Source organism: Bos javanicus, chromosome X (genome assembly GCF_032452875.1).
Source record: "Bos javanicus breed banteng chromosome X, ARS-OSU_banteng_1.0, whole genome shotgun sequence".
NCBI lineage: Eukaryota > Metazoa > Chordata > Mammalia > Artiodactyla > Bovidae > Bos > Bos javanicus.
In genome coordinates, this window is record NC_083897.1 from 135816640 (window position 1) to 135829563 (window position 12924).

Genomic DNA, 12924 nt, shown 5'->3' on the forward strand with positions numbered 1-12924 from the left:
TGAATCTATATGTTTTTTCATGGATAGTTTTTTTTTTTTCATTGTTTCCACTCATACCACATTGTCTTGATTAGTATAGTTTTATAATAAGACTTGAGTAGACACACTTTTACAAATTTAGAAAATTTGAACTTCTTACTTGTGAGGTCTGGTCAAAATGCCCCCTCTTTAAACAGACTGGAGTGAAAACACTGCCAGCAACATATGCAGAGCCGATGGGAAGCTGGAGGTTCAGTCGGCCCCTCCCTGCCTACATGTAAGGACTGTGCTGCCGGCCTGTGGTCTGCTGTTGTTTGCAAGGCCCAGGACCACGTCTCACACCCTCCTCTTTCCCCAAAGACAAAACCCACTTCCCATAACCAGGCCTGTGTGGATCTACACGACTGCACAGAGCTTGTTTTCCTCCTCTTACTCACCTTTTTGCTTCGCTGTTTTGAAATCACCAGGCAAGCTCAGAGCAGGCAAAATCAAGTCACCTGGGTTATTGGATGATTTCTGTCTTCCACCCTGACCCCTCACCATCCCCTTTACATCATCTTTCCACGTGGTATAAGTATTTATTTGAGTGCCTTGGGCTTGATGTTCTCTACAGCAAGCAGCTCTACTTTCTTTTCATCTCTCCTGTGTGCTGACACCTGTAATAATTATCAGCCCAAAATTAATCCAATCCATCAGATGCACACTGTTTGGTTGCTCCTCAAAGCTTTTCATTTTTCCTGGCCTATCCTCACTGGAATGGCATTGTACTAAACTAAATTTAATGTGTGTACAATGAGAAGATTTTGCCTCATTTTTATAGGACTTTGATGCTCTGGTATTTCGAACCAGCCAGGCTGTGACAGCTCAAGTTGCCTAGTAACCATCCAAAGACCAGCACCAGAGTGAAACCCAGAGAAGCTACGTTCAATAATAAAGAGAGCAACAACCAGGAATGAACAGGCCCAGGCTCATGGCTGGGCTGGATCTGCACTCCTTTGAGGATGCAGCTGACACATCTTTGGTTAAGCTGCTCAAATCCTCCATCTGTAAAATGGGCCTGACATTTGAGAGCGGGTACCTCCTGTATATATTGTGAGGGTTAGTAAAGAATCCAGAAAACAGTTTGAATCCTTCAAACTAAATGTACTTGGGAAATATGTTGGATTTATGATAATTTGGTGCTGACATGCAGATAATGTTGGGAAGCAGGATCAGTTCAATCACTGATTTCCAAGATTCTAAGACAAATACAGTAGTATCAGTATCTATGCTTGCCTTCTAGCTGCGATGACTGTCTGGACACATCTCAAGGATGGAAAGTAGTGAAAAATACATTGAATATTGAGGGGAAAATGAATCCAAATATTCAAAAACTACCTGAGTTATGATGTCTGAGGTCAATACACATATATGGGATTTACTCACATTTAATTTGGCTAATTTTAGAGAAGTCTGTCACTTCAAAGGGTAGAAGCTCGAGATAAAGGTATATAGCACCACAAATAGAATATAAAATGGCTTCGTTTGGGTTTCAGTCACCTCTCTCAATGCCAAGGTGGAAATTGGGGTCATCTGAGCCAATATGCCTTAGCTGGGGTTCAAGCCTGCTCTCCTCCCCCTGGAATCTGGGCATCTCCCTTTTCCCATCACCATCACCACAGGCAGACCTTGCACTTTGCTCATGTTGATTTATTTCTCCCCCCCCCCCCCAAACATACTGAAGTCTTCACAGTTGCAAACATCAAGGCTCACAGTTTTCAGCCTTTTACCTTTTTTCATAGTCCTATTGAATGATCTGAAACAAAATTATCCTGAAAACCCCAGCTCAAGTGCTCCTTTGTAAAATGGATTGTTTCATTTCCCAGGCCCACATGGGTCATAAAGCCCCTGATATATCACCGGGAACCAAGACGAACTGGCTTCAAATCTTTTCTCTGTTGTTTTCTGTGCATACCTAAGGCAAATTACTTCATCTCACTCTTAGATTATCATGTTTAAAACAGATCATAATATACTCAAAGGTTGTTGAGAAGATTAAATAAGGATATATGTAATAAATGTGTACATATGTATCCTTATATGTGTATATGTGTGTAAGGATAACAGATATAGACTTGGAAACAGACATATATGGTCAGATATCTATATAGGTACACAACACACACAGTCAGGAATTTTATAAGTATTCAGTGCTCGGTAAGCTTGTTTTCAGAGAAGGCAATGGCACCCCACTCCAGTACTCTTGCCTGGAAAATCCTATGGACGGAGGAGCCTGGTAGGCTGCAGTCCATGGGGTCGCTGAGGGTCGGACACGACTGAGCGACTTCACTTTCACTTTTCAGTTTCATGCATTGGAGAAGGAAATGGCAACCCACTCCAGTGTTCTTGCCTGGAGAATCCCAGGGGCAGGGGAGCCTGGTGGGCTGCCGTCTATGGGGTCGCACAGAGTTGGACACGACTGAAGTGACTTAGCAGCAGCAGCAGCAGCAGCAAGCTTGTTATCAACTATATTCTCTCTCTGCCCTTTTTCTAGCTCTTGTACTAATCATGGCAGCTTTTCCAGAGGCTAGAGTTGGACCCTACATCACCTAACAAAATCCACTTGTAGATGTATTCCTTTGGAGGAGGTTTAAAACCATGTTAAAAAGTAAAACATGCCCGCTAGCCTGTAATATCCAGTAGTCTGCATTATAATTTTCTACAATTTTAGAGACTCCAACCACTGTGTCTGTTCCTCTACCCCATGCTGAGATCATTTGTTAATCACAAGTGCAAAAAGCATGGTTATGAAATAAGGCAAAGAGACCACCTATTTTTTAAAAAGGAAGCATGTCTTGGTCCTATCTTAGGGAGACAAGTTTTTATTGTCTTAGAATATTTTTAAGTGATGTTTACCTGTTACAAGAGAAAAACTTCAAAACTCACAGTTCTGGAGAAAAAGCACCACACTGAAAGCCCTCCCCCCGGGCCATTTGTGCCTGCTCTCTGGGCATTAGGGAACGCATTGTACAGTGACACATGATTGCCTTGACTACATCTGATCCACCAGCAAGGACTCTGAACAACATTCATTTAATCACTTGTCCTGAAATCACCGCTGAAATTGCAGCCAGCTGAAGTGACACAGGAAACCAAGTCCCTGCACCTAGTGTGGGAGATGAAAAGAGAGATCATACAGAGGACTGATTAAAGCCAGGTGCTTTGGTGACCCTCATCCTCAGAACACCAGGGATATTCTTTTGTTTAATTTCTTTTTAATTGAAGGATAATTGCTTTACAGTATTGTGTTTGTTTTTACCAAATATCAGCATTGGATCAGCCATAGGTTTACCTATGTCCTCTCCCACTTGAACATCCCTCCCATCTCCCTCCCCATCCCAGCTCTCTAGGTTGTTACTAAGCCCAGGTTTGAGATCCCTGAGTCATACAGCTAATTCCCATTGGCTATCTACTTTACATATGGTAATGTACATGTTTACATGTTACTCTCTCCATACATCCCACCCTATGTATATTCCCGTTATATTGAAGTATAACATAGATAACGTATACTAATCAAAAGGTCACAGCTTGATGAATTTTTACAAACTGAGCAGACCCATATCAACAGCACCCAGATAAAGAATAAAGCATTACCAAAAAACAGAAAGAAAGAAAGTAGGGCACTACCATCACCCCAATAGGACTTGTGTCCCCTTTCAGTCATGAGCCCACCAAGGGTAAATGTTACCACAACTTCTAACACCTTAGTGTTTGCCTGCTTTAGGATTTCATACAAATGAAACCTTCTAGTATGCACACTTTAATATTTGCCTTCTTAAAATTCAGTGTTATTTTTGTGAGAGTAGACCACATTATTATGTGTAGTTGCAATTCATTAACTCCCATTAGATTAACATGCAACATTTTATTTATCCATTACATTGTTGGCTATTTTTTAATTAATTAATTTGAAATATAGTTGATTTACAATGTTGTGTTAGTCTCAGATATACAACAAAGTGATTCAGTTATATATACATAGAAATCTACACTTTTTCAGATTCCTTTCCATCATAGGTTATTACAAGATTTTGAGTATAGTTCCCTGTGCTATAGAGTAGGTCCTTGTTTATCTATTTTATATATGTATATATCAGAGTGTATATGTTAATCCCAAACGCCTAGTTTATCCCTCCTCCCCTCTCTTTCCCCTCCGTTAACCATAAGTTTGCTTTCTATGTTTGTGAGTCTATTTCTCTTTTGTAAATAAATTCATTTGTATCATTTTTTAAGATTTGAACTATGGTGAATAGTATTACAACAAACACTTTCATGCATGTCTTTGGGTGAATAAATGTTGGCTATAAACCAAAAAGTAGAATGTTTGGGTCCTGGAATATGCATATGTTCAGCGTTAGTACAATTGTTTTTTATTTTTAAGTTTACATACAGTGAAATTCACTTTTGTTTTGGCATGAAGTTCTGTAAGTCTTGACAAATGAATAGAGTCTTATAACCACTACAATCAGGAATAAACAGCAAAAAATCCCCCCAAATTCCATCATGCTGCTCCTTTATAGTCAACCCTTAACCTACACTTTCCCCTGACAAACCACTGATCACTCTAAAAGTTTTGTTTGTTTGTTTTTTTAATAAATGGAAATATGCAGTATGTAACCCCTTTTAGACTGGTTTATTCAGTGCAATGTATTTGAGATTCATTTGTTTATATTGTTGTTCAGTCACTCAGTCATGTCTGACTCTTTGGAACTCCATGACTGCGGCACGCCAGGCTTCCCTGTCCTTCACTGTAAAGTCTTAATTCAATCCTTTTTATTACTGGGTCAGTTCAGTTCAGTTGCTCAGTTGTGTCCGACTCCTTGTGACCCCATAGACTGCCGCATGCCAGGTTTCCCTGTCCATCACCAACTCCCGGAGCTAGCTCAAACTCATGTCCATCAAGTCAGTGATGCCCTCCAACCATCTTATCCTCTCTCGTCCCCTTCTCCTGCCTTCAGTCTTTCCCAGCATCAGGGTCTTTTCTAGTGAGTCAGTTCTTCCCATCAGGTGGCCAAAGTATTGGAGCTTCAGCTTCAGCATCAGTCCTTCCAATGAATATTCAGGATTGATTTCCTTTAGGATTATTCAGTTCAGTTCAGTCACTCAGTCTTCTTCGACTCTTTGCGACCCCATGAATTGCAGCACGCCAGGCCTCCCTGTCCATCACCAACTCCCGGAGTTCACTCACACCCACATCCATCGAGTTGGTGATGCCATCCAGCCATCTCATCCTCTGTCGTCCCCTTCTCCTCCTGTCTCCAATCCCTCCCAGCATCAGAGTCTTTTCTAATGAGTCAACTCTTCGCATGAGGTGGCCAAACTACTGGAGTTTCAGCTTTAGCATCATTCCTTCCAAAGAAATCCCAGGGCTGATCTCCTTCAGAATGGACTGGTTGGATCTCCTTGCAGTCCAAGGGACTCTCAAGAGTCTTCTCCAACACCACAGTTCAAAAGCATCAATTCTTTGGTGCTCAGCTTTCTTCACAGTCCAGCTCTCACATCCATACATGACCACTGGAAAAACCATAGCCTTGACTAGACGGACCTTTGTTGGCAAAGTAATGTCTCTGCTTTTGAATATGTTATCTAGGTTGGTCATAACTTTTCTTCCAAGGAGTAAGCATCTTTTAAGTTCATGGCTGCAATCACCATCTGCAGTGATTTTGGAGCCCCCCAAAAATAAAGTCTGACACTGTTTCCACTGTTTCCCCATCTATTTCCCATGAAGGGATGGGACCAGATGCCATGATCTTCGTTTTCTGAATGTTGAGCTTAAAGCCAACTTTTTCACTCTCCTCTATCACTTCCATCAAGAGGCTTTTTAGTTCCTCTTCACTTTCTGCCATAAGGGTGGTGTCATCTGAATATCTGAGGTTATTGATATTTCTCCTGGCAATCTTGATTCCAGCTTGTGCTTCTTCCAGCCCAGCATTTCTCATGATGTACTCTGCATATAAGTTAAATAAGCAGGGTGACAATATACAGCCTTGACGTACTCCTTTTCCTATTTTTAACCAGTCTGTTGTTCCATGTCCAGTTCTAACTGTTGCTTCCTGACCTGCATACAGGTTTCTCAAGTGGCAGGTCAGGTGGTCTGGTATTCCCATCTCTTTCAGAATTTTCCACAGTTTATTGTGATCCACACAGTCAAAGGCTTTGGCATAGTCAATAAAGCAGAAATAGATGTTTTTCTGGAACTCTCTTGCTTTTTTGATGATTCAGTGGATGTTGGCAATTTGATCTCTGGTTCCTCTGCCTTTTCTCAATCCAGCTTGAACATCTGGAAGTTCATGGTTCACGTATTGCTGAAGCCTGACTTGGAGAATTTTGAGCATTCCTTTACTAGCGTGTGAGATGAGTGCAATTGTGCGGTAGTTTAAGCATTCTTTGGCATTGCCTTTGTTTGGGATTGGAATGAAAACTGACCTTTTACAGTCCTGTGGCCACTGCTGAGTTTTCCAGATTTGCTGACATATTGAATGCAGCACTTTCACAGCATCATCTTTCAGGATTTGAAATAGCTCCACTGGAATTCCATCACCTCCACTAGCTTTGTTCGTAGAGATGCTTTCTAAGGCCCACTTGACTTCACATGCCAGGATGTCTGGCTCTAGGTGAGTGATCACACCATCGTGATTATCTTGGTCATGAAGATCTTTTTTGTACAGTTCTTCTGTGTATTCTTGCCACTTCTTCTTAATATCTTCTGCTTCTGTTAGGTCCCTACCATTTCTGTCCTTTATTGAGCCCATCTTTGCATGAAATGTTCCCTTGGTATCTCTAATTTTTGAAGAGATCTCTAGTCTTTCCCATTCTGTTGTTTTCCTCTATTTCTTTGCATTGATTACTGAGGAAGGCTTTCTTATCTCTTCTTGCTATTCTTTGGAACTCTGCATTCAGATTATTTACTGAGTACTGTTCCATTATTTGGATCACAATTTGTTAGTTCATCCATTTGTTGAAAGACATTTTTTTTTTCTTTTTAAGGCTTTTATAAACATTCACATACAGGTTTGTGTGTGAATATAACTTTCATTTCTCTAGGATAATCACTTAGGAATGGTTTATTTGGTATTTTGTTGGCCTTTATAAGAAACAGCAAATTTGTTTTCTGCAATGACTGTCCCATTTTGAGTTCCCATGAGGAATATATTAGAGTTCGTGTTGCTCTGCATCCTCATTGGCAGTTGGTATTATTGTCAGGTTACTTTATAAGCCATTCTGATACTCTTGCAATGATTTCTTATTGTGGTTTCCATTTACATTTCCTTAATGATTAATGTTGTTGACCATACTTCTGTGTGTTTACTTGCAATTCTCAGAGAGTTACTTTATGTATTTTTAGTTGTAATTCATGGGAGGATAGGGTGAATTGTGCTTCCTTCATTTCAACCAGATCAGAAGTCCTCAATATCTTTTGAATTTAATTTATTATATGCTTCAGAGAATGTGCTTTCTGTTAGTCTCACAGCCAGCACAGCAAATAAATGGACCATTAACAGCACGAGGACTCCAGATGATATAAACACATCTCAACGACACTCAAGGACACCTATTATCCTTTGAATCATGTCTGCCAGTTTGTTGAGAGCCTGCTGTTCTATATGATAAGTTCCTACAAAATTCAAGTGGGCAAAAGAACTGGTGTGAGTTAATTTTAAATGTACCCCACACTTTTCTGATTGTCACCCCCATTTTGCTTCCCACAGAAGCAAGTTCACCCATTCCCCTTTGCTTATGGTGGTTTTTTTTTTTTTTTTTTTTTTCGGCTGGAAATAGTTTTTATTTATTTTATTTTTTTAATTTTTTATTCCTTTATTTCTCATGTGTTCCCCATCCTGAACCCTCCTCCCTCCTCCCTCCCCATACCATCCCTCTGGGTCGTCCCAGTGCACCAGCCCCAAGCATCCAGCATCGTGCATTGAACCTGTACTGGCATCTCGTTTCATACATGACATTTCACATGTTTCAATGCCATTCTCCCAAATCTTCCCACCCTCTCCCTCTCCCACAGAGTCCATAAGCCTGTTCTATACATCAGTGTCTCTTTTGCTGTCTCGTATACAGGGTTATCGTTACCATCTTTCTAAATTCCATATATATGCGTTAGTATACTGTATTGGTGTTTTTCTTTCTGGCTTACTTCACTCTGTATAATAGGCTCCAGTTTCATCCACCTCATTAGAACTGATTCAAATGTATTCTTTTTAATGGCTGAGTAATACTCCATTGTGTATATGTACCACTGCTTTCTTATCCATTCATCTGCTGATGGACATCTAGGTTGCTTCCATGTCCTGGCTATTATAAACAGTGCTGCGATGAACATTGGGGTACACGTGTCTCTTTCCCTTCTGGTTTCCTCAGTGTGTATGCCCAGCAGTGGGATTGCTGGATCATAAGGCAGTTCTATTTCCAGTTTTTTAAGGAATCTCCACACTGTTCTCCATAGTGGCTGTACTAGTTTGCATTCCCACCAACAGTGTAAGAGGGTTCCCTTTTCTCCACACCCTCTCCAGCATTTATTATTTGTAGACTTTTGGATCGCAGCCATTCTGACTGGTGTGAAATGGTATCTCATAGTGGTTTTGATTTGCATTTCTCTGATAATGAGTGATGTTGAGCATCTTTTCATGTGTTTGTTAGCCATCTGTATGTCTTCTTTGGAGAAATGTCTATTTAGATCTTTGGCCCTTTTTTGATTGGGTCATTTATTTTTCTGGAGTTGAGCTGTAGGAGTTGCTTGTATATTTTTGAGATTAGTTGTTTGTCCGTTGCTTCATTTGCTATTATTTTCTCCCATTCTGAAGGCTGTCTTTTCACCTTGCTAATAGTTTCCTTTGATGTGCAGAAGCTTTTAAGTTTAATTAGGTCCCATTTGTTTATTTTTGCTTTTATTTCCAATATTCTGGGAGGTGGGTCATAGAGGATCCTGCTGTGATGTATGTCAGAGAGTGTTTTGCCTATGTTCTCCTCTAGGAGTTTTATAGTTTCTGGTCTTACATTGAGATCTTTAATCCATTTTGAGTTTATTTTTGTATATGGTGTTAGAAAGTGTTCTAGTTTCATTCTTTTACAAGTGGTTGACCAGATTTCCCAGCACCACTTGTTAAAGAGATTGTCTTTAATCCATTGTATATTCTTGCCTCCTTTGTCAAAGATAAGGTGTCCATATGTGCGTGGATTTATCTCTGGGCTTTCTATTTTGTTCCATTGATCTATATTTCTGTCTTTGTGCCAGTACCATACTGTCTTGATAACTGTGGCTTTGTAGTAGAGCCTGAAGTCAGGTAGGTTGATTCCTCCAGTTCCATTTTTCTCTGCTTATGGTGTTTTAAACTGCTATCATAGAAAGTAACTGGATCTGCTTAGGCGCTTTCTCCCTTTTCCACAGTTCTATTGTAATGATCTCATGTTTGGTTTGACTCAGTAGTTCTCAAGGTAGGGAAGCAGGCTTTCCCCTGCTTCTTAGGCTGCCTTAACAACAGAATTGGTAGGCATGGGTCATGATGGTGGCAACACATTTGTCAAACTAGAGCTGGTCTCAAAACATACTGTTTCTGGTTTAGCCAAAGCTTATGACTTAAGATGCCCAAATATTGCTATCCATTCTAGTTTATTAGGCAGGATTACTTGAACCCACACATAAACCTCTAGCAGGATGTCAAGTGTTTCAAATGGCTGTATGTACTCATCCAGGCCATAAGGATAATGCTACTCAAAGTGTTCCTGCAGACCAGCAGTGTCAGCATTACCTGGAAGCCTATTAGAAACCCCAGTGTCCAGGCAACCACTGCTGAATAAGATCTTTGATGGTGGGCACAGGAATCTGGATTTGAACAAGCTTTCCATGGTACTCTTTGCATTCTAAAGTTCAAGAATCACTGCTTATTCACTTATACTTATCACAAAGCTGAATTTAAAAGTTGGTAAGAGGAAATGAGATGCCTCTCCCAATATTTTCAAATTTCTGAGTGTTGGTTTGTTACTCTTTTAGGGCCAGGCTTCCCTAAACCTAAAAAAAGAACTAAAATGACTTCAGTAATAGCAGTTAGCAAAACTGTCAGCTTACAGGAGAGTATGAGGCACTCCTTTTACACTTATATGTGGCAAAATATTATTGTGCAATGTAGGTTAAAAAAAAACTTATTTTTAAACTGTTTTAGAGTAAATGCCCACCATAAAGTAATTTTAAAACAAAGACAGTTTATTTCTCTTATAATTCATGTTTTAAAAAATAATATTCAGAAAACAGGAAAACAAGCAAAGCTATTGGTGGTGTACTTCCCTCAGGAAAGAAATTATTTTCTGAGCATAAGACCAGGGCAAAGTGAGCAAGTTTTAGAGTAATTCAAACTTGATTCTCAGTCTTGAGCCTTGTTAAAAGAATTCTGAGAGCTGAAATCAAGTAGAGATAGCATGGGAAGCTGGCAAAAAAAAAAAAAAAAAAAGACAGACGCAGTCTTCTAAATTGGTCTCGAATTGGTCAGATGCTGTTAATAAATATTTATTGGGTGCTTATTATGTGTGGAATGTGTGCTTCATGCTGAAGCCAGCCATCATTATACCAGTTTGGAAGTATGCTACCAATTTGGAAGTATGCTCAGCTAGCCTTATAAAATGCCCACCAAACCCATGTAGGCAATAGAAGGCAAAGAAGGTTTCTTCTTTCCTTCTGTACTCTTCCTCGACTCCTCTGCAATCTCCCCACCCCTTACTGAGTTATGTTTTCTTCCACAGGAAGCTGTTAGTACTGAGTCAGCATCAGGGGCACTTCCATTGTTTCTGTTTCATCCAGCCATGAACATTCACCCTCCCTCTTCCAACAAAAAACACACCTTTTGCAAGCTGACGAAGTGAAATACGAGGGGTAAAGGGTGGACACGAGCTAAAAGAAGTTATTATCCAGAAGGAATTTATTTTTTTTTGAGAATTATCTGTTCCTGCTGTTTGAACTTCAAGCAAAAGATACATATCATATAATTCTTGTATCTGTTTTTCCAATTAATGTCCCTATGAAAAAATCCAACAGAAGTGAATTAATCATGGCATCTTCTCTCTTGAGCTGGGGACTGGAGCTCAGGTTCACCAGCGGTTTTAGTGCTTACTCTGCCCCCTGGACTTCAGCTGCAGCTTACTGAAGATAGTGACTGTTTAACCAGAACCACAGAGCTATTTGGCACATTGCACGTGCTGCGTCTGAAGGAATCATAACTGACTACTCATCTGCCTACAGCTTGAATCTCAGGCCAATGAGTAGCCTGAGAAAGAGCCAGATTATTTGAAAAGTGACGGTGCTGGCTAACACATTAACTGGGCACTGCCTCTATCTGGGAACACCTAGGGAAGTCCAAAACAGGACAAGGGCGTGCTTGCAGGAGAGACTCAATGGTCAGGTTCTGGGGTCCCTTTATTTCTCATCGTGTTCCCTCCAAGTGCTATTCTTCCCTTCCATTTGAAAAGAAATTGTGGTGTTAAAGGATTTTTCAGAAAGAAGAAGGAAACAATCACTTTATATCAGCAAAGGGGTTTTTTTCCTTTGGTTGTGAGAGGGTTTTGCTCATTTTCCTTTAACATTACAGACATCTGTCTCAGATTCTGCTCCAACAATATTGTAATGTCATCAGGGATCAGAACTGGCTTCTGTTGATCAAGGATTCGGAAAGTCCATTTGCAGATGTTAATTCTAAATGGGGGAGGAGCCAGATTTGCATGTCTTAGACCAGAGTTTGCTAATTCTTATGAATTTGAGGAACCCTTTATACCGTCAGGAAAATTTCCAAGTCATCATATAATTTTACCTATGTTTCTAGTATTAGTTGATGGAGCAAATGCTTGTACTAGGAAAAGAAGTGGCTATCATTTCAAAAACAATTTTAAATGATTCTTACTTGATCAGTAACAAGACCTGAAGACCTTTGAAAGTAGTAGTCAATATATTGGAACATCTATTTTTATTCATTATGTAGTCAATACTTGGTGAGCAGAAGGATTAAAGGTCCTTTCACAGAGCAGTCAAAGTTCCTGAGCGTCCACAGTGCACAGATTTGAAAGCAATGACTTAGACAACAAATACTATTAAATAAACAAATGAATGAATAAATACAAAAAATAAATGATGGGGGAAAAAACAAACCTTGACTTATAAGTAAAACAGAAAGAAGCAGATTTCTATTGGTTCTGAAATTAGAATTACTTTGATTGGTAAATGGGAAATTATTTTGTGATAATTCTTGTTACTACCCTGAGTATCTGTGGTGAATTTAGGGGTACTTGTTGCTTTGAGGTAATCGAACTATATTAGTAGAGAAATCAGATAAAAATAAGACTTCTTTAGAAGTAGATTTTAGCTATTAAAATGGTTTTTAAAGATGGTTTTATCTTCAGGGATTCAGGAGTACAGAGCATGGAAACATTCATGGCTTTGAGATATAACTTCCAGGAAGGATAGGAATGTCCCAAGTGTCCTGATCAAGGATAGAAGGTAACTTGATGCCTCCTACTGTACTGCCTCTAGTGTTGATGCAATGACGATTACCTATAAGGTGAGAGAGACACCTACTTAAAGAGGGATGGCGGCTCCTCACAGAGCAGTGTTACAGCTAAGAGCAGGCTCACGACTCCTACTTCTCTACCTCCTCATTCAACTCTGAATCATGAATCCCCATCTGGGATCTCTGAGGATGAAGATGGGGCTTCAAGTGCCATTAAATGGAATCTTGAGCCAAGGATAAAGTATCACCTGAATCTTATCTTGGTCCGTCCGTTCTCTTCTCCTTAAAGTCCTTAAGGTCACTCTGCCTGAAACTCCAGTGCAGAGCTTTCTAGGTAACTAGACAAAAATCCATGACTTAGACCCGGGCTGGGGGTTGAGAGCTCAACCTTCCTCTAATTGCAAAGCAC